This window comes from Heterodontus francisci, chromosome 13, assembly GCF_036365525.1.
Source record: "Heterodontus francisci isolate sHetFra1 chromosome 13, sHetFra1.hap1, whole genome shotgun sequence".
In the NCBI taxonomy this organism is placed as follows: domain Eukaryota; kingdom Metazoa; phylum Chordata; class Chondrichthyes; order Heterodontiformes; family Heterodontidae; genus Heterodontus; species Heterodontus francisci.
The window spans coordinates 45,444,916-45,467,231 of record NC_090383.1 but is presented as its reverse complement, the minus strand read 5'-3'; the positions used below and the strand labels follow the sequence as shown (position 1 = coordinate 45,467,231).

Sequence of the window (22,316 nt, the reverse complement as noted above, 5' to 3'; positions counted from 1 at the left end):
AGGAGAGGTTGGATAAATTCGGATTGTTTTCACTGGAACGACGGAGGTGGAGGGGTGACATGATAGAGGTTTACAAAGTTATGAGCGGCATGGACAGAGTGGATAGTCAGAAGCTTTTTCCCAGGGTGGAAGAGTCAGTTACTAGGGGACATAGGTTTAAGGTGCGAGGGGCAAAGTTTAGAGGGGATGTGCGAGGCAAGTTTTTTACACAGAGGGTGGTGGGTACCTGGAACTTGCTGCCGGGGGAGGTGGTGGAAGCAGATACGATAGCGACGTTTAAGAGACATCTTGACAAATACATGAATAGGAAAGGAATAGAGGGATATGGGCCCCTGAAGTGCAGAAGGTGTTAGTTTAGGTAGGCATCAAGATCGGCACGGGCTTGGAGGGCCAAATGGCCTGTTCCTGTGCTGTACTGTTCTTTGTTCTTTAGTTTTGGTCTCCTTATCTGAGGAAGGATGTTCTTGCTATAGAGGGAGTGCAGCGAAGGTTTACCAGACTGATTCCTGGGATGGCATGACTGATTTATGAGGAGAGATTGAATCAGTAAGGATTATATTCGCTGGAGTTCAGAAGAGTGAGGGGGGATCTCATAGAAACCAATAAAATTCTGACAGGACTTGACAAGGTAGATGCAGGAAGGATGTTCCCGATGGTGGGGGAGTCCAGAACCGGGGGTCATACTCGAAGGATACAGGGTAAACCTTTCAGGACTGAAATGAGGATAAGTTTCTTCATCCACAGAGTGGTGAGCCTGTGGAATTCGCTACCACAGAAAGCAGATGAGGCCAAAACTTTGTATACTTTCAAAAAGCAGTTAGATATAGCCCTTTGGTCTAACGGGATCAAAGAGTGTGGGGCGAAAGCCGGAACAGGCTACTGAGTTGGATGATCAGCCATGATCATAATGAATGGCGGAGCAGGCTCGAAGGGCCGAATGGCCTACTCCTGCTCCAATTTTCTACGTTTCTATAGAAGGGTGGGGTCTCGGGTGCATGGAGGAGCAGGGAAGAGTAGTTGGGTAGGATAGGATGGGGTCTTCGGTGCATGGAGGAGCAGGGGAGAGAGGAGGGCAAAGTCAAGGCTGTGTAGTGGCTGATTTTGATGAGGCTGGCTGTGAGCCTTGCAGGGGGTGGTGGGTTGATGTTTTCCTGTCAGAAAACTGATGGTGATAAGAGGCCTAAAAGGATGGAGGATCGCTGTCGTCATCAGAGTCCTGTGTAACCACATCAGGCTACTGGCTGGCAGAAGCTATGGTCACAGTCACGGGGGTAATTGTATATGGTTGGGGGGAGGTGGAGGGGGGTGGAGGTCATGGGGAGGGGATTGGGAATCTGTAACTATATCAAGGTGGATTCTTGGAGGCTCAAGGGTGAGAGTCAACAGTTGGACGGTGACAGGAGTAGGGATGGGGGGAGGGATGGCATGTATAAATTTATGATGAGGGAGGTTCTATGGTAATAGGGGGAAAGTTGAAGGTTAAGTTGGATGGGTCAAGGATGATGGGTGTAGGCTGGAAGGTGACAAGAGGTTGGAAGGCGGGCAAACTTGCCTGGTATCAAAGATGCAACATTTTCTGGAAGAATACAAACTGTGTTGAATCAAGGAATGTAAGTTGATTGGGAGGATGGTGGTGGGATCTCCTGCTGCATGCAAATGTAAGGCACATAACTGATCTGCTCATGATTTTCATGGTTCTGCTGAATGGCAGAAGGAGGATGGCTTTACAACACTCTTCTCATCTCAACAGTTGAAAGCTACAAAGATATGACTATCATACAAGCAATTTTTCCTCTAACATGTGAACAATTGCAGAGGGAGAGACTGAGGAGGGTCTTGGTAATCAACAGATTCTGCCGCAGCTGGCAACACAAGAGGGCAAGGCTGCTCCGAATGAAGCCATCCAGGAAAGGCATTATCGAAGACTGGCACTCGTGTGTCATTGCATCCTCAGGACAAGGACACATGACCTTCAGATGTCAGAGGCAATACCAAAGAAGCATGAGGATGTGATTTGCAATGGCAACAGAAATTGTACAATCTTTCAGCATTACTTGCAGCTGCTTGTTTTCATTGGGAACCCCATGCCATTACCCTCAAGGGTGCTATTGCACTCAATTTCTTTGCTATCAGGAATCAACAGGTGACATATGTGCCATTTCACAGTCTGCAACGCACGGGTGCATCAAAGACGTAACCAGTGCTCTTTTCGACGAGCCAATGATTTCATCTACTTACCTGTAGATGAGGACAGCCAGGCCTTTGGCGCCATTGCTGGGTCCCCTCTAGTGCAAAGGGTGATTGACTGTACACATGTAGCCATTAGAGCTCCCTGGGACCAGCCTGCTGTCTTGGTTAATTGCAAAGGCTTCCATTCTTTAAACGTGCAACTGGTTTGTGATCACAGAAGAAAAATCATGCATGTTTGCACGTGTTTCCCAGGGAGCTGTCATGACTCCTACATTTTAAGGAACTCCCAGCTGCCAGCAGTTTTTGAGGAACCAGCGAAGTGGAAGGATGGATCCTGGGTGACCAGGATTACCCCTGTTGTACATTGTGGATACCAGTACGTCATCCCCAATGCACTGCTGAAGAGAAGTACAATGTTGCTCACTGATCCACCAGAGCCATCATTGAGCATGCCATTGGCACGCTGAAAATGCGATTCTGTTGCCTTGACCTGTCTAGTCAGTACACGCTACAGAGGGTGTCCTGAATAATCATTGTCTGCCATGCCTTGCACAGTCTTGCAATTAGATGTGGCAACATTTTGCAGGCGAAGGAACACCAGTCCTTCTCAGATGAGGATGACTATGAAGAGGGTGAGGAGGAGAATAACTGACAATGATGCCATCATCAATTTGAGGGCCATGAAGAGACATGCAAGGAACATCAGGGAGAACCTCATTTATGCACATTTCAGCCAACAATGAGCCACATTATCAAGGAACATTGGGAGGAGAAACATAACCATTCTCCACAGAAATTCCCTTTTGTATGAGGTCTTCTTCAGCCCTGCAATCTTAACAAAGCGTGGCTGCACTTCCATGTGATTGGCATTTGAAATCATTCATGGACTACGGTGAATGTGACTGCACACCACTGCAAACAGCATTAAGTTATGACTGTAGAAAACAAAAGTGAAGCATGGCAGTAATGGAAAAGGTTATTAATCATCAATAGGAAAGCAGCCAATAAAGAACAAAGAACAGTACAGCATAGGCCTGTCTAAACTAAAACCTTCTGCACTTCCGAGGACCTCTATTCCCATCCTATTCATGTATTTGTCAAGATTGAAGGCTAAGATTCCAGTGAGATGGATACTGGACATTACCTGAGATATTTTGCAAGCATCATTGTGGTCCTGTCATAGGTTTCCAAAAAACTTCTTTATCAATCTGTAACCAAGAAAAACATTACTGAAAGTGGATCAAATTTTGCAAGGAAGTTTTCATACATCTTTGCATTCACGAACATTTCTACATCACCCATGCCACCTTCTGTGCTCAAAACTGTTTCAATTTTCTTTTCCTGCATCTAGATGCTACCCCGACATTAGCAGCTGAGGTGGCGGCAATCTGCTGTGTGCTGCCCTGTTGCTGTGGATGAATTTGGCGGGTGTCCTCTGGAGGAACAAGGCCTTGATGGCTTCATTCTACTGGGGGTGTGAAGCCATGGTGCTTGAGTATCCCTCTGTGTGCTCGCCTGCTGGAGGTAAGGGAATCAATGTTGGCGGGGAGGACGAAACGCCACTTTCCCTGGGGGTGTCCTGAGAGGAAGGCCCTGGGGCAGCTGACACGCACTCCTCCTCCATCTGTGTGCATGATAGCACCTGCCTGTCTCCCTGAGGGGAAGGAGCACCTGGCGGGAGGTCCAGATTCCTCATCCCCCTCTCGCTTAGACTCTGCTGCATGGAGCCCACAGCAACAGCGGTGGTGTGCAGGTCAGATCGCATATGGTCAACCAGATTCATCACGGAGCTCGCCAAACACTCAAATGCCTGGGACATGGCAAATGTCATGGCTTACATGGAGTCCTCCATGGCACACGCTAAGTCATGCGTGACCTCAGAAATCCAGCAGACTTCTCATAGCAACACAATCATCATGAATGTGGGGCTGAGCGGGGTCCTGGTCCCCAGCAGTCCTCCGATTGTCAGCGGGCCTGGCTGGCACATGCTACCTCAGCTGCTGGGACATGTCTGTCTTGCACACCAGCTTGTAACCCAGATTCTAATCTTAAACCCCCCGCGGACCGTGTGGATGTATCTGCACTAGCGGAGGTGGAAGAAGAGGCAGGTGATGGTGCACCCTCTGGGGCATTGGCTTCTTCTTGCTCCCCAGCGGAGGATTCTTGGGCCAGAGCTCTGCTACTCGAGTGCGAGCACCTACATTGGAGACTCAATAACAAGTTCACACAATTTCCTTCAGTTTCCACATATGGCTGTGAGCAGAGATGACACGTCATCCTTACGCCTTGTGGCTCCTGCCTCGCCTCGTCCTCAACTGTGGTCAGCATGATGTCAGGGACCCCTCCTCCCACCTTAGCTCGCATTGGTTGTGGCTTTGTTTCTCCTCCAACGGACAGTGCAGATTTAATGATCTGGCAAATGATGCAGCCCAACTATTACATATATCAACATCACTCATTCTGCATTGGCTTTCACATGACACATCCAATCACATAAACAATGCCAATCTCCATTTAGTAAATGGCACCAAGGCTGCTCACGCATTCAACTGTTCCTTGTGCACCCTCTGCCTTAAAGACACCTAGCCATGGAAGAATTCAATGGCACAGCCTTGCCAGGACCACTTACCTTTGCTGATCTGAGCAAGTCATTGATTCGCTTGCAGCACTGCACCTATGTTCTAAGTTACCCCACAAAGAACAAAGAACAGTACAGCACAGGAACAGGCCATTCGGCCCTCCAAGCCTGTGCCGATCTTGATGCCTGTCTAAACTAAAATCTTCTGCACTTCCGGGAACCGTATCCCTCTATTCCCATCCTATTCAGTCAAGATGCCTCTTAAACGTCATTATCGTATCTGCTTCCACCACCTCCCCCGGCAGCAAGTTCCAGGCACTCACCACCATCTGTGTAAAGAACTTGCCTTGCACATCCCCTCTAAACATTGCCCCTCTCACCTTAAACCTATGTCCCCTAGTAACTGACTCTTCCACCCTGGGAAAAAGCTTCTGACTATCCACTCTGTCCATGCCGCTCAAAACTTTGTAAATCTCTATCATGTCACCCCTCCACCTCTGTCGTTCCAGTGAAAACAATCAGAGTTTATCCAATCTCTCCTCATAGCTAATGCCCTCCAGACCAGGCAACATCCTGGTAAACCTCTTCTGTACCCTCTCCAAAGCCTCCGCATCCTTCTGGTAGTGTGGCGACCAGAATTGCACGCAATATTCTAAGTGTGGCCTAACTAAAGTTCTGTACAGCTGCAGCATGACTTGCCAATTTTTATACTCTATGCCCCGACCGATGAAGGCAAGCATGCCGTATGCCTTCTTGACTACCTTATCCACCTGCGTTGCCACTTTCAGTGACCTGTGGACCTGTACGCCCAGATCTCTGCCTGTCAATACTCCTGAGAGTTCTGCCATTTACTGTATACTTCCCACCAGCATTAGATCTTCCAAAATGCATTACCCCATGGTTTGAGACCTCATCTGCTACCTCCATCCAGGCCACCTTGGTGAGGCAGGAGGGTCTTCTGAATCCATCTGCAGGGAAGACGGCCTCCCACCTTTCCTTGACGGCCGGAAGGAGAACCAACCATGGGGCGGGACGCTGCCTGCTGGCTGCCATTTGATTCAATTTGGCTGTAGGGGAAATAAATGATGTGAAGTTGGTGGTGAGTTCCACAAAATAAGGGAGGCAAAAGCATTTTGAGTTAAGTGAACGATTCAATTTAAGTTATTCTAAAGATACTTGCGTGAAAGGAAGGCTGCTGCTCCTCGAGTCTGCAAGCACAGAATGTTTTATATCTCTGACGATCATGGTGCTTGGGGCAGTGACGGCAGGTTCCACCAAAGAAAGGCCGCCCTTGCCGCATGATCCCACGTGTTCCCTGTGCCCGTTGCTGCATGGCTAATTTAAATACACAATCGCATGGGAATAGGGCTTGCAGCAGGAGCGGAAGTTACGACAACTTCCAGTCCCACCGTCAGGAACGCCGCAGCACTATTCCACCATTAGAGTCAGAGTCATTAATGGCATAGAAGGAGGCCATTCGGCTTCTGCAAAGTCATTCAGTCAATCCCACTTCCTTGCTCGATCCCCATAGCCCTGCAAGTTTATTTCCTTCAAGTGGCCATCAAATTGCCTTTTGAAATCACTGTCTCCACTTCCACAGCCCTCATGGGCAGTGAGTTCCAGGTCATTGCCACTCACTGCGTTTATTTAAAAAAAAAGTTCTTCCTCGCATTCCCCCTGAGTCACTTGCCCAAAACATCAATCTGTGTTCCCTAATCCTTGTACTATTAGTTAATGGGAACAGTTTTTCCTTGTCTAACTTACCTAAGCCTTTCATAATCTTGTGCACCTCTATCAAATCTCCCCTCAATCTTCTCTCCAGGGAGAACAACCCCAGATTTTCCATCCAACCTTGTAACTAAAATTCTCCATCCCTGGAAATATTCTGGTAAATCTCCTCTGCACCTTCTTCAGGATCCTCACATTCTTCCTTAAGTGTGGTAACCAGAACTGAACTAGTTGGGTCTAACCAGAGCTTTATAAAGGTTTAGCATAACTTCCCTGCTTTTGTACTCTTTGCTTCTATTTATGAAGCCCAAGATTCCATATGCTTTGCTAACCAGTCTCAATATTTCCTGCCACCTTCAAAGATCTATGCACATACTACTCCCCCAGGTCCCTCTGTTCCGCACACTCTTTAGAACTGTGTCATTAAGTTTATTTTGTCTCACCCTAACCCTTCTGCCAAAATGCATCACCTCACACTTGTCTGTATCAAATTCCATCTGCCACCTGTCTGTCCATTCTGCTAGCCTACATCTCCTGCTGCAGGCAGTTCGTATCATTCTCACCGTTTGCCACTCCTCCAAGTTTTTTATCATCGGCAAATTTTGAAATTCTACTCTGTATTTCAAGATCCACATCATTTATATACAGTAGAAAAAGCAGTAGTCCTAGCACTGAACCTTGGGGAACACCACTGTCTACCATCCTCCAGTCTGAAAAACAACCATTTACCACGGGAGTCCAGAACCAGGGGTCATAGTTTAAGGATACGGGGTAAACCTTTCAGGACTGAGATGAGGAGAAATTTCTTCACCTGTGGTGAGCCTGTGGAATTTGTTACCACAGAAAGCAGTTGAGGCCAAAACATTGTATATTTTCAAGAAGAAGTTAGATATAGCTCTTGGGTCTAAAGGGATCAAAAGGTATGGGGCAAAAGCGGGAACAGGTTACTGAGTTGGATGATCAGCCATGATCGTAATGAATGGCGGAGCAGGCTCAAAGGGCCCAATGGCCTACTCCTGTTCCTATTTTCTATGTTTCTATGATTTGCTGCTTTCTGTCCTTGAGCCAACTTTTTATCCAATCGGACTCTGACCCTCCTATTTCATGAGCCTCAATTTTGTTGACCAGCCTTTTATGTGGTGCTTTTTCACATGGTTTCTTAAAATCCATACAGACAACATCCACCGCATTCCCATCATCAACTTTCTCTGCTACTTCATCAAAAAAGTCAATTAGATTAGTCAAGAATGATCTGCCTTTTACAAATCAGTGCTGGCTCTCCTTAACTAACTCAAACCTCCCTAAGTGCCAGTTGATTTTTTTTCCCTGATTATTGTTTATAAAACCTTACCCACCACTGATAAACTAACTGGCCTGTAGTTGCTTGGACTGTCCTTACATCCTTTCTTGATTAAGGGTGTCACATTTGACACTCTCCAATCCTCTGGCACTTCCCACATATCCAGGGAAAATTGGAAGATTATGGCAAGCCCTTCTGCTCTCCACCTTTAGCAACCTGGGATGCAAGCCATCAGACCAGGTGACTTATCTACCCTAAGCATAGCCAGCTTGTTTATAAAATCAGTGTGGTGGCTTGTCTTTGGGATGTTTTTCTTGCACGAAAAGAACAATAGCTTTATTTTAATCATTTGAAGAACAGAAGGCATCCTAAGCTTTCCTACTATGTTGAGTGAGTTGCCTCTAACCTCTCCAAGATTGTTCAGCATGTGCCCACATAATTGTTTCACAGATGAGTCAACTTCACTACTCACTTGATCTAAACTCAAAAGATCAAAATATCCCTTCAACTCTTTGCCTAATAGTGGGAAGTGGGGAAGAAACTAAACTTTGTCTTCTGTCATTCAGAAATGAAGAAGTGAGTGCAGTACCATCTTAGTAAAGTGTTTAAATGAAACTGCTTTGTGGTAGTGCATCCAGCCATGGCAGTCAAAATGGAGCAATCTCTTTGGCAATGTTACCTCTCAAATTTTACTTGCATATCGGTATGAGAGCCAAAATAAAAACTATCAACCACCTACTTTACTTCCGACTAGCATGAACAATCAGGAAATAAACTTATTATTCATCTTTTTAAGACCCTGAAAATCTTGCCTATTTCTAAGTGATTTCCTAAATGTCTACTCAACTACTCCTGTATCTGACGAAGGGAGAACAGCATGTCAATGGTCGATCTCTCTGCACGAAAGCCACACTGTGCCTCAGGGTAGACGCGCTCGGCCAGCTTCTGGAGCCTGTTCAGAGCGACTCGAGCAAAGACTTTCCCCACTATGCTGAGCAGGGAGATTCCACGGTAGTTGTTGCAGTCACCGCGGTCACCTTTGTTTTTATAGAGGGTGATGATATTGGCATCGCGCATGTCCTGGGGTACTGCTCCCTCGTCCCAGCACAGGCATAGCAATTCATGTAGTGCTGAGAGTATAGCAGGCTTGGCACTCTTGATTATTTCAGGGGTAATGCTGTCCTTCCCAGGGGCTTTTCCGCTGGCTAGAGAATCAATGGCATCACTGAGTTCCGATTTGGTTGGCTGTATGTCCAGCTCATCCATGACTGGTAGAGGCTGGGCTGCATTGAGGGCAGTCTCTGTGACAGCATTCTCCCTGGAGTACAGTTCTAGGTAGTGCTCAACCCAGCGGTCCATCTGTTTGCGTTGGTCAGTGATTACGTCCCCCGATTTAGATTTGAGGGGGCGATCTTCTTGATGGTTGGCCCAAGAGCTCTCTTCATGAAATGCCGTGAACAACAGATGCCCCTCTACATTGCTTTCATTGATCTCACCAAAGCCTTTGACCTCGTCAGCAGACGTGGTCTCTTCAGACTACTAGAAAAGATCGGATGTCCACCAAAGCTACTAAGTATCATCACCTCATTCCATGACAATATGAAAGGCACAATTCAACATGGTGGCTCCTCATCAGACCCCTTTCCTATCCTGAGTGGTGTGAAACAGGGCTGTGTTCTCGCACCCACACTTTTTGGGATTTTCTTCTCCCTGCTGCTTTCACATGCGTTCAAATCCTCTGAAGAAGGAATTTTCCTCCACACAAGATCAGGGGGCAGGTTGTTCAACCTTGCCCGTCTAAGAGCGAAGTCCAAAGTACGGAAAGTCCTCATCAGAGAACTCCTCTTTGCTGACGATGCTGCTTTAACATCTCACACTGAAGAGTGCCTGCAGAGTCTCATCGACAGGTTTGCGGCTGCCTGCAATGAATTTGGCCTAACCATCAGCCTCAAGAAAACGAACATCATGGGGCAGGACGTCAGAAATGCTCCATCCATCAATATTGGCGACCACGCTCTGGAAGTGGTTCAAGAGTTCACCTACCTAGGCTCAACTATCACCAGTAACCTGTCTCTAGATGCAGAAATCAACAAGCGCATGGGAAAGGCTTCCACTGCTATGTCCAGACTGGCCAAGAGAGTGTGGGAAAATGGCGCACTGACACGGAACACAAAAGTCCGAGTGTATCAGGCCTGAGTCCTCAGTACCTTGCTCTACGGCAGCGAGGCCTGGACAACGTATGCCAGCCAAGAGCGACGTTTCAATTCATTCCATCTTCGCTGCCTTCGGAGAATACTTGGCATCAGGTGGCAGGACTATATCTCCAACACAGAAGTCCTTGAAGCGGCCAACACCCCCAGCTTATACACACTACTGAGTCAGCGGCGCTTGAGATGGCTTGGCCATGTGAGCCGCATGGAAGATGGCAGGATCCCCAAAGACACATTGTACAGCGAGCTCGCCACTGGTATCAGACCCACCGGCCGTCCATGTCTCCGCTATAAAGACGTCTGCAAACGCGACATGAAATCCTGTGACATTGATCACAAGTCGTGGGAGTCAGTTGCCAGCATTCGCCAGAGCTGGCGGGCAGCCATAAAGACAGGGCTAAATTGTGGCGAGTCGAAGAGACTTAGTAGTTGGCAGGAAAAAAGACAGAGGCGCAAGGGGAGAGCCAACTGTGCAACAGCCCCGACAAACAAATTTCTCTGCAGCACCTGTGGAAGAGCCTGTCACTCCAGAATTGGCCTTCATAGCCACTCCAGGCGCTGCTTCACAAACCACTGACCACCTCCAGGCGCGTATCCATTGTCTCTCGAGATAAGGAGGCCCAAAAGAAAGAATTCAACTACTGCTCCAGTTTTTTATCACATCTTTTTTTGGTTGTCTGTAAATTATAACACCAGCTGTTTATATACTGGTTGGCAAATGCAAGATTTAAAGCCCTCCTCCCTCTTTGCTCATTGAGATAAACTCCTTTTCAGCAAATCTTCCTACCCAAGTTTCTGGCAGGTTACATCATCCAGTGCTTCATGGAGTCAGCAAAACAAATAAAAGATGTAAACAATTTGAACAGCCACTGCAACACATTCACATCAAACTGCACTATTCTGTCTCCTGATTGGCTAAAGAAACAGACCTTGAAACTGGTATTCAGCCAATTAGAGGCTGACATTCCATAAGGTGATACAGGTTTCAGAAATGGACAAGTATGATGGTTGTGGGAAAAATGGATAAGCTTTGTAAATGTAGATAGCTATCTTATCCTTTAGTTTCTATCAGGTAGAAATGTCAGCTGAGAATAAGGAAGAAAAATAATGGATGTGATGATTTTAGCATGGTCTTTTGTGTTTTTTTAAATGTTGTAGTTAAAAAAAACCTTTACTTCTGAGTAATTTATTATTAATCCTTGGGGCACCATGATTGAGTTTACTCACCCCACTGTGCTGTGCTCTGGGATTTATCAATAAGTGAATTCTTTAGCAGCCCTTTCCCATTTTGACGTGGTCCAAATGCAGAGCGATTTGACACCACTGGAGGCAGGGTGGGACTTGGGCCAAACAGTGAATTTATGATAAGACTATGCTATTCATTGTTATTTTGGCTTTTAATTGGCTGAAATGATTGTGAATACTACTTTTAGCTAATCAAAAAAAATTTACATTTCTCCCGTATCCAAAATGGAAAGTGAGCCAAACTAAGAAAGAGGGTACGTCAACATTTTATAGCTGAACAATTTTTAAAAAAATGTTTGGAAGAAATGTAAAATTAAAGTTATTTGCTATCTTACCTACCTTTTAACAGAAGAGAGGATGAAATGACAGGGCTAGCAGAACTAAAGCAGGAAATTTTAACCCATCCTGCCCAGTAGGAATGGGGCAGGAGGCCTTGACACCCCTTTCCCACTGACACCATTTTAACTGCTCACTGCAGTGAGGTGCCCGAGCTTGCTGAAATTAAGCAGGAGCCTTTCAAATTTATGCAGATCAGTGTCCTATTACGTCAGTGAGATCCCAAATGTATTTTAACCTGGGTTTGAGTGAGGAAGCCACCACAGCTGAAGATAGGTTGGCATCTGCTGAAAGTGACGAGGCCCTTCCAAGGTAAGTGGAGAACTTTTCATTGTGGGGCCAGGAGGAGCTGGCACACTTCTTGCCCAGGGTCTCAAAAGAAATTTTCAGCCTCCCCTGCCTCAATCTATATCCTCTCCCATCACCCCTTCCTTCCTTCCTTCCTATGAGATCCTCCCGAAACTCCCTTCCCGCACTTGCTTGCATGCTGTTGAGCTTTTCTTTAGTGCCACAAGTTAAAATACTATGGATCTGCTATATGCCTGCAAGTGCATTTACTCTCACTTCATGGGCTGAATGGCCTTCTTCCATGCTGTTATGACTCTGATTTCACCACTGTCCGACCAAAATATGCTGGGGGTTAAAATCAACTCTGAAGTATTTCCATTTTTGCCTGTAATTAAAATGGTGTTTTGGATATTTATTTTGTGGTTTATTACAGCAATGACAATGCCTCACATGTAGCTTTATTAATATATTATGATATATTAATGCTTATTCCAATGCCACACTCTGGGCTGAAAACATAACACATTGTCTGGCCCTGATTTGGTGGAATCCCTGGAAACTGCTGGCTGCCTTAAGAATTAAAAGGGAAAATAAATTAAATTACTGCTTTGCAAAATTGTACAGTTTTGAAATGTACAATTGCTGAAAATAAAACTTTGGTCATGAACTTTATGTTCTTATTAGCAATCAGGATACACAGTGATCCATTAACTTTTCTCAAGGGGTTTGCCAGCCACTGGTATGAATCTGCTATTTAAGACAGATGAGGAGGAATTTCTTTACTCAGTGTGGTGAATCTGTGGAAATCTCTTTGCCAGAGGGCTGTGGAAGCCCAATCACTGAGCATGTTCACGACAGATATCGATAGATTTTTGAATACTAACGGCATCAAGGGATATGGATAGTGGGGAAAAATGGTGTAAAGGTAGGTGATCTGCCATGATCTGTTTGAATGGCGGAGCAGTCTTGATGGGCTGAATGGCCTACTCCTGCTCCTATTTCCTATGATCCAAACATGTCTGTTTATCCAGTTAGGATTGTACAATTGTGTAAAATGATGTAATGAATAATTGCTGAAATCCCAATTTACCCATGCATCCTACAGTGCTGACTGACTTGCTCAATAATGGCTTGAAGTACAGGAACTATTATGGTATTTGAGAGCCAGTTGAGGGAAAATTGAAAATTGATTCATTTCAATTCTCTATTACTTTTGTGCTATTTCTCCTCCACAGTTTTTGTTGCTTATCAATTGTTAATGTTTTTCTCCATTTTCTTTTTAAAGCTATATACTATTTAACATTTTAATGATTTTTAGCACGACCAGAATATGACTAAGGTACAAATATTACCTTTTAGATATCAGGAACACTTGATAAAGCACCAGTGTTTCATGAATAGGAAAACAGGATTGGATTATGCTTCCCTCAGTAGTCTTGCCAGGATCTTCTCAATACTAAAGCAACTGTATAATGGAACAGGGCGGCACAGTGGCGCAGTGGTTAGCACCGCAGCCTCACAGCTCCAGCAACCCGGGTTCAATTCTGGGTACTGCCTGTGTGGAGTTTGCAAGTTCTCCCTGTGTCTGCGTGGGTTTCCTCCGGGTGCTCCGGTTTCCTCCCACATTCCAAAGACTTGCAGGTTGATAGGTAAATTGGCCATTAGCAATTGCCCCTAGTATAGGTAGGTGGTAGGGAAATATAGGGACAGGTGGGGATGTGGTAGGAATATGGAATTAGTGTAGGATTAGTATAAATGGGTGGTTGATGGTCGGCACAGACTCGGTGGGCTGAAGGGCCTGTTTCAGTGCTGTATCTCTAAACTAAACTAAACTAATCAGGCACAGGCAGCTAGCACCAGCAGACTCCTGTGTTCAGTTCTAACAAAACACAAAACCACAACAGCTAACATGTGGATATGTGAGATTGGAGCCTGTACTTGCTGACCATTTTAAGAGGAAATTTTTAATTGAGATAGAAATGAAATTCCAATCCAACACAATGTGAGACATGGATACTTTCTCATGATTTCCATATAGCAGGTTCCCTGTCTGGGCTATGCTGAGAGGAAAAAGTGGGGAAGGAGGCAAAATCACAAGGCTAAATGTTGTAGGATGGTTTATGCATTAATGCCAGTGACAAAATTCCTTGTTTACTGTGTTGGTTAGGGATTTAGGAGAGAAGGGCAGAGTAGTTTTTTAAAAATAATCTGTTAATACTCAACCAATTCCTCTTCTACATCTTTTATGTGTTTTGTGTTTGATCTTACACTTCTGATCCAGTGCAATCATATCAGTCTATATAAACTATTGATGCAAGCACTGTTCTGTTTCAGGAGCTTTTTAAAGAATGCCATTTTAAACAGTAGGGTTACAACTGATTGCAACACACACGCTTTTACATACTGTTGCCTTTTGTTCTGTTTGCTCAGTAATTAGAAGACCTAATTTCTACTCCATCTTAAATCCAATGCAGTATTCTTTCTGTAATCTACTCCAGAACTCAACTCCATTTCCGTGACTTAATATGAAAATTGCTTGTCAGGTGTTGATTTTATATAATGGGGGCCATATTGCATATAAAGTGCCAAAGTTAACTGTCAAAGGTAAAAGTTCAAGCAGGTATTGAAATCAAATAGAAAATTCAATTTCCATTGGTTTTAATGATGCATTTATTCACAAGGTCGGGAATATAAATCTTGTTGTCCCACCAAAATCTCAGTCCTGTCCTCCTTATTCATAAACAACTTTGTATAAATAAAACTTGGCTTGTTGCGAGCTTTAGCATATGCATTCAATCTTAGTTTTATAAACAACTTTTTGTTTCTTCTTTTTCTAGGAGCAACAAAAAAAAACTGAAGTATCCAGGATGAGGGCAGAATAGGATGTGCGTTTTATATCCATCATATGTTGAATAATACTTTAAAAATTGAATTCTTTAGATTCCAGTGCCTCCTGGATTTGTGTGAAATGATATCAGTGGCACTTGACTTGAACAAATGCAAATCCTACATCTGTAAATAAGTTAGTGGTGTTGAGGTTTCAAACAGTAAATGTGATCTAAAGATAATGCCTTATTAAACTGTGCAAACATATAGTGAGCAAACTTAAAATAAATCTGCTTCTCAAATGAGGCTACATTACAATTTGTCCTTAATCTCAGTGTATTGGATTATAGTTGCTTTCATCTTTGAATTATAATTATTATTTATATAATTTATCCTATTCTTGATTTCCCTCTGTGGTTTTACATTACAGCTGTCCTGGCTTTGGAGCTGGAAAAATTTCTAAAGCGTGAGCTGTGAACTTTGATATGACTTCTGTTCCTCTATAGGCATGAGGTATTGCTACCCTGAGGGCAGAGGTGGCTACTGCATGCTCCCCACCCTTTAAGTGGTGGGGAATGCATGAACCCACAGAAGACTGAATGGATGCCTTGAGCTGAGTTTTGAAAGGCTGCTTAAATTCATATTTATGAGCAGGAAGGTGAAATTTGAAGCCCACACTCTGCAGATATGACTCCACTCTTCTGAATATTTTGTCAATATCATACAGTTAACCTGTTAAAGAGCCCGACAAACTGGTTTCTCCATGTACTGGAGCCATTAATTTATCCACTACCAAGCTGCCACATGACTTCCTTTATTTTAGCACTTAAATGATCTTGTGACAGCATAGAACTGACTAAGCATCTAACTTCTGAAAATGATTTTAAAAATTGTTAGTTACCTTTTCTTAAAACATCAAGTAATTTTGAATACATAATCACTTAGCAATTAATCTTGTTTTGAAGAGCTGAGTTATTATTCCATGATACATCAGCAGGAATTTATAGGATGCTTCATTACAAAATATCTTGCATTTATATAACTCCCTATCATGTCCTTAGGACATCCCAAAGAGCTTTGCTTTCATTGAAGTACTTTTAGAGTGCAATCACCTATTTGAGTACAATAAAAGCCCAAACTAAGCAAATGTCATGGACAACTGATTCATGTTTTATTCAGTGGTGTTAATTGAAAGAGAAATGTTGGCCAGGGCAGCAGGAGACCTCCTTCAAATGGTGCCATGAAATCTTTTAGATATGGATGAGCAGTTGAAAATGGTGGTGGAAGTTATTGGAAATCATTATCCTGGACAAAATAGCCTTTCATTTAGAAAAGCATAGGTTGATCAAGGAGAACCAGCATAAATTTGTTAAAGGCAAATTGTGCCTGACTAACTTGATTTGAATTCTTTGTAACAGAAAGTTGATCAAGGTAATGCATATATGGACTTGGGAAAGGCATTTGGCAAACTGCCACACAGGAGGCTTTTTAAGATGGAAGCCCATGACATTGGGGAGAAAGTAATGGGTTGGTCACAAAATTGTCTCACTGACAAGAAACAAAGGGTGGTTGTGGATTTTTCTCCTACTGGGAGATGGTTTGCAGTGGTGTTCCCCAAGGGTCAGTTTTGGATCCATTTCTCTTTCAATTTTTATAAACTATCTAAACTCAGGCATAGGGAGCAGCATTTTAAAGTTTGCAGATGATATGAAACTTGGCAAATCAGTAGATCATGATGATGATTGTTATAGGCTTCAGGATGGTGAAATGGTCAGAAGCATGTCAGATTGAGTTTAATGTGGATAAGTGTGAAGTGATGTACTTTGGGAGGACTAATATAGAAAGGCAGTATACTATAATTGGCATGATTTTGAGAAGTGTAGATGAGCAGAGAGACATTGGTGTCTCGATACACAAATCCTCAAAGATGCACAGGTTCCAAGCAATAACATATTAATTTGCAATAGCTGGGCATTCTGGAAAGACAACTACCTGTATGTGACTGTTTACAATCTTTTTTGATTTCTGTAGATCAGGGTAGAAAAGAATCAGGACACAGACACTTGGGGATGAGCTGGGCAATTGCAAGCTGCAGAGAAAAAAAAACTTCTACCCTGGTCTAGGAATGTTTATGCCATAATATTGTGAAAGGCCCACCAAAACAAGCTAGCAAACATGTATTCTTTACCTATTTTTGGAGTAACACATGGACAGAAGTTATAATAATTGTACCAAGTGTGTCTCACCATAGTCTGCACTCTGGCTGTTTTACCTAAGTGGAATCAAGAAGCTTACGAATGAAACTGAATGACACCTCATTTAGTGTTAACTAAATCTGCCTTTGGAGAGATTAAAGGAGTGCATGTCCAGTCCGTATTACAAAGGAGTATCGTTGATTCACTCTCAGACCTTGCTACCATGCGGACAGATATCGGGCAACAGGGTCAACCTCCGTGAAAACTAAAGCAAGCAATCAGGCGGCTTAAAGGAACACCTGACAACATCCCAAGTGGATACCTGCAGCAGACCCAAATTCATAACATTTATACTCAAAGAACCTGGGAATGCTATTTTGTGATCGAGGATGACCAGATACTTCGGAGTAATGAAGTGCACAGTGCTAAGTTCACGTTAAGTATCATGATCTTCCTCTCTGTCTCCATCTCTGGGGATAGGTTGTCTACTAAAATCCATTATAAGCCCACCGACTCCCACAGCTACCTTGACTACACTTCTTCACACCCTACCTCCTGTAAGGACTCCACATTCTCCCAGTTTCTCCGTCTCCGACGCATCTGCTCTGATGATGCTACCTTCCATGATGGTGCTTCTGATATGACCTTTTTCCTCAACCGAGGATTTCCCCCCACTGTGGTTGACAGGGTCCTCAACCGTGTCCGGCCCATTTCCCGCACCTCTACCCTCACCCCTTCCCCTCCCTCCCAGAACCGTGACAGGGTTCCCCTTGTCCTCACTTTCCACCCCATCAGCCTCCATATCCAAAGGATCATCTTCCGCCATTTCCGCCACCTCCAGCGTGATGCCACTACCAGTCGCATCTTCCCCTCCCTTCCCCTGTCAACATTCCAAAGGGATCGTTCCCTCCGCGACACCCTGGTCCACTCCTCCATTACCCCCACCACCTCGTCCCCGTCCCATGGCACCTTCCCCTGCAATCGCAGGAGGTGTAATACCTGCCCATTTACCTCCTCTCTCCTCACTATCCCAGGCCCCAAACACTCCTTTCAGGTGAAGCAGCGATTTACTTGTACTTCTTTCAATGTAGTATACTGTATTCGCTGCTCACAATGTGGTCTCCTCTACATTGGGGAGACCAAGCGCAGACTGGGTGACCGCTTTGCGGAACATCTCCGCTCAGTCCGCAAGCAGGACCCTAAGCTTCCGGTTGCTTGCCATTTCAACACTCCCCCCTGCTCTCATGCTCACATCTCTGTCCTGGGATTGCTGCAGTGTTCCAATGAACATCAACGCAAGCTCGAGAAACAGCATCTCATCTACCGATTAGGCACACTACAGCCTGCCGGACTGAACATTGAGAGAATGTTTAAATGCTGAGATTAGATAAGCATATAGCAAAGCCACAGTGGTTTTAATGGGGGATTTTAAATGTCATATCGATTAAGATATGCAAACCAGCATATGTCAGAAAGGTAGTGAATTTCTTGAGTGTTCACAGTTTTCTGCAACAATATGTCCGTGAACCAACAAGGGGCAAGCCATGTTAAACTCGTTGATAAGTAATTAGCCAGATTTAGTTAACAGTGTGTGAAGATTTATCTAATAGCAATCATAATATCCAGTTCAATGTAATGTTTGAAAGGGAGAGATGCAAAACAGCTACTAAGGTTCCAGATTTGGATTAGGCTGACTTCAGTGCAGTGAGACAGACACTGTCCCCAGTAAACTGGACAAATCTGTTAAAGGGTAAAATGACAGAAGGTCGGTGGGAGGAGTTCAAAAAAGAATTCAATGTGATACAGAACCTGTTTATACCCTAAAGGGCAAGAGCTCTACTTGCCAAACAAAAACAGCCATGGACAACTAAAGAGGTAAGAGGAAACATAAAATTAAAAGAAAAAGCATACAAAATTGCAAAAAAAAAAGCATAGCACAGATCCTAGTGAATAGGAGATGCAAGGAACAGCAAAGGGTGACACAGTAAGAGCTACAAAAAGGGAGTATGAAAACTAGCAAGTGATATCAAAATTTTTACAATTATTTTAGGAAGAAGAGTGTGGTCTGGAGCAATGTGAGTCCCTTGAGAACTGATAATGGTGACATTGTCAATGAAAATAAGGAAATGGCAGACGTGTTCTGGTTACTGGTTCTGATTATTCTGGCACAGTTCTGGTCACCACATTACAGGAGAGATGTGATTGCACTGAAGATGGTGTAAAGGAGATTTACAAGGATGTTGCCAGGACTGAAAGATTTTAGCTATAGGAAGGATTGGCTAGGCTGAAAAAAATAATGGCACTAAAGAGTGACAAAATCCCAGAGAAGATGTTTACATCCCAGGGTTTTAGTTTAGAGATACAGCACTGAAACAGGCCCTTCAGCCCACCGAATCTGTGCCGACCATCAACCACCCATTTATACTAATCCTACACTAATTCCATATTCCTACCACATCTCCACTTGTCTCTATATTTTCCCTACTACCTACCTATACTAGGGGCAATTTATAATGGCCAATTTACCTACCAACCTGCAAGTCTTTTGGCTTGTGGGAGGAAACCGGAGCACCCGGAGAAAACCCACGCAGACACAGGGAGAGCTTGCAAACTCCACACAGGCAGTACCCAGAATTGAACCTGGGTCGCTGGAGCTGTGAGGCTGCGGTGCTAACCACTGTGCCGCAGGAAGCAGGTGGGAATATTGCAGATGTCCGAACTAAAATCTTCCAAAGCTATCTCAATTTTAGGATCCGTTCATTTAGATTGGAAAATTTCCATGGAACAGAGGAGGCTGAGGATGACCTAATTGAGCTACATAAAATTGAGGGGCCCATACAGAGTAAGTCTGGATGACCTATTTACCTTAACAGAGGGGTTAAAAACCAGGGGACATAGATTTAAAGTAATTGGCAAAAGGATCAGAGGGGAGGTGAGGAAACATTTTTTCACCCAAAGGGTGGTAGGGACCTTGAACTCACTGCCTGAAAGGGTGGTAGAGGCAGCAGCTCTCATCACATTCAAAAAGTACTGGGATATCTACTTGAAGAGCTGTGACCTGCAGGGCTAAGGACCTAGTGCAGGAAGGTGGGATTAGGCTGGATAGCTCTTTGTCAACCAGCATGGACACGATGGGTCAAATGGCCTCCTTCTGTGTCATAAATTTTCATGATTTCTATATTTGAACAATTATTTTGTCAGTATTTACAGTAGAGTAAGAGGTCATCATGCCAGAAATCCCAAGGAAACTAATATTGAATTAGGGACAGGAATTCACCAAAATGAATGTAAGCAAAATGTGACAAAATCCCAAAGAAGATGTTTACATCCCAGGGTTTTAAAGGAAGCCGGTGAAAATATTGCTGATGTCCGAACTAGAAACTTCCAAAGCGCTCTCAATTTTAGGAACCGTTCATTTAGATTGGAACATTGCAAATGTACGTCTGCTATTTAAGAAAGATCAGAGAGGGAAACCAGGGAATACAGATCACTTTGCCTAACATCAGGACTCGATTCTATGATTAAGGATAGAGTGGCTGAATGCCTTGAAACTTTTCAGCTGATCGGAGACTGGCATGATAAAGGGTAGTTCATACCTGACAAGCCTGATTGAATTTGAGCTGGCACTGCAAGAACTTCAGAGGGTTGTGCAGGGATGGACTCAGCATGTGGTGAGTCACCAGACACAGTGGGTTGCAACTTGGCCAGGGGAAAAGGATAGCATGTGTGTCAACTCGCTGAAGGACAAAGTCACAGAAGAGGACTCAGATGAGGACTACAGTGGGGTGAGAAACGCTGATGGGCATGCACACAGATGTTTGGTACAATGGCTCTGTGGTGCAAAAACCATGATGATAGCATTAATGCTCCTAGAACTGCCACTCCACCAGTGTGCTTACTTTTGCCTTTCAGCCAGCCAGCCCAGTCTGGTGCCATGCATGCCAAGATGGTGCAGACTGAAACTGGGCCCTCAAGGCCCAGAACCGCTTGAAGGCATCCTGCTAGGCCATGTGCAGTCTCACCCACTGAAAGTCAGCAACCTTTCACCAGACATGCAGTAGCAACTGGGGTAGCACTGTGTAGGAGCACTAAGCCAGACAAAGGAACCTGCAAGACAGGCACTAAGGGAATGCGCAGGGTGAATAGTTCAGTTTAATATGTATAATTTGAAGTGTTGCTGGATAATAAAAGAAAGAAAGACTTACTGTTATACAGTGCCTTTTACAACATCCCAAATCACTTTACAGGCAATATACTACTTTTGAAGTGTGGTCACTGTTGTAATGTCAAAAATGTGGCAGCCAAATTTTATACAGCAAACTCCTACAATCAGCAATGTGTTAATTACGAGATAATCTGTTTTGTGACATTGATTTGACAGATAAATATTGGCAAGGACACCAGGGATAACTTACCTACTCTTCTTCAAAATAGTTTCATGGGATCCTTTTTCCATCCACCTGAGAGGGCAGGTGGAGCCTCGGTTCACAGCCTTCTGTCTCAGGTGCAAGAGTGCTATCAACTGAGCACAGCTGACACAAAGTTGTCATGGAATGGATTTTTTTGTGGACTCTTTTGTTTCAGGATTTTGGGCAAGAGGACACTGTGATTGTCCATAGCTGAGACACGGAAAGGTGGGGAAGTGTGGTGCAGTGGTGATGTGGAGATGAGATTTTAGGGGAACCTGAGACTGCTCATGTCACCAAATAGCCAGACTCTGGTTCATCCCAGTGGCTCCAGTACGGCAGAAACTGCTGTCTGGCACATTGTGAAAGCATCGTGGCTGCAGCCAGGAGAGTGGGCATCGCCCACATAATGCTCTGTGTATGATCGCACACCAACTGCACGTTAAGGGAGTGGGACCCCTTGCGGTTCTGGTACACTTCGCCGTTAATATTTGGTGCCCACAGAGCCATGTTTGTGCAGTTGATGGCTCCCTGCACCATTGGGAATCCCACTACCTCGGCAGAACCACGTGCCCGCTCATCCTGCTTCCCTTTGCTTAGAGAGAAGACTATGAAGTCCCCCTCCTGGCATACAAGGCCTCTGTCAGCTTCCTGATGCAGCAATGCACAGTGAGATGTTGGCAGTATTACCAGCACAGACCTGGAAGGATCCTAAGGCATAGAAATTGAGGGCAACCATGATCTTCACAACCACTATCAATGCCGTCCCAGCCCAGCTCTTCAGCTGCAGATCTGGTTGGCGGAGGTGGCACAGTTCAGTGACCACCTCCTTGGTGAAGCATAGCTGCCTCAGACACTGCTCCTGGCTGAGGTGGAGGTGGGAAAAATGCTTTCAAGACCCTTGGTGGGTATGGCCTTCTGTTGAGAGCCCTTCTTCTCCCTCTGTACATAGCTTCCCCTCTTTGCTGCTCTATCTCCCTCCCTGTCATACTCCAGCCCAAGAAGGACTGCAAA

At 44.6% G+C, this 22,316-nt stretch overlaps 1 protein-coding gene across 3 annotated transcripts in view; it reads left to right on the top strand.

The window, feature by feature from the left end:
* Positions 1-15,779, top strand: part of rsph3 (radial spoke head 3) — a 194,107-nt gene extending 178,328 nt beyond the window's left edge. For 2 of the 3 annotated variants that reach the window (XM_068044767.1, XM_068044768.1), the window contains one exon: positions 14,713-15,778. The gene's annotated coding sequence lies outside the window, so the exon portion shown is untranslated. Of the gene's footprint in view, positions 1-14,712 lie in introns of all 3 variants that reach the window. The other variant, XM_068044769.1, reaches the window with a different exon arrangement.
* Positions 15,780-22,316: the final 6,537 nt, after the last annotated feature.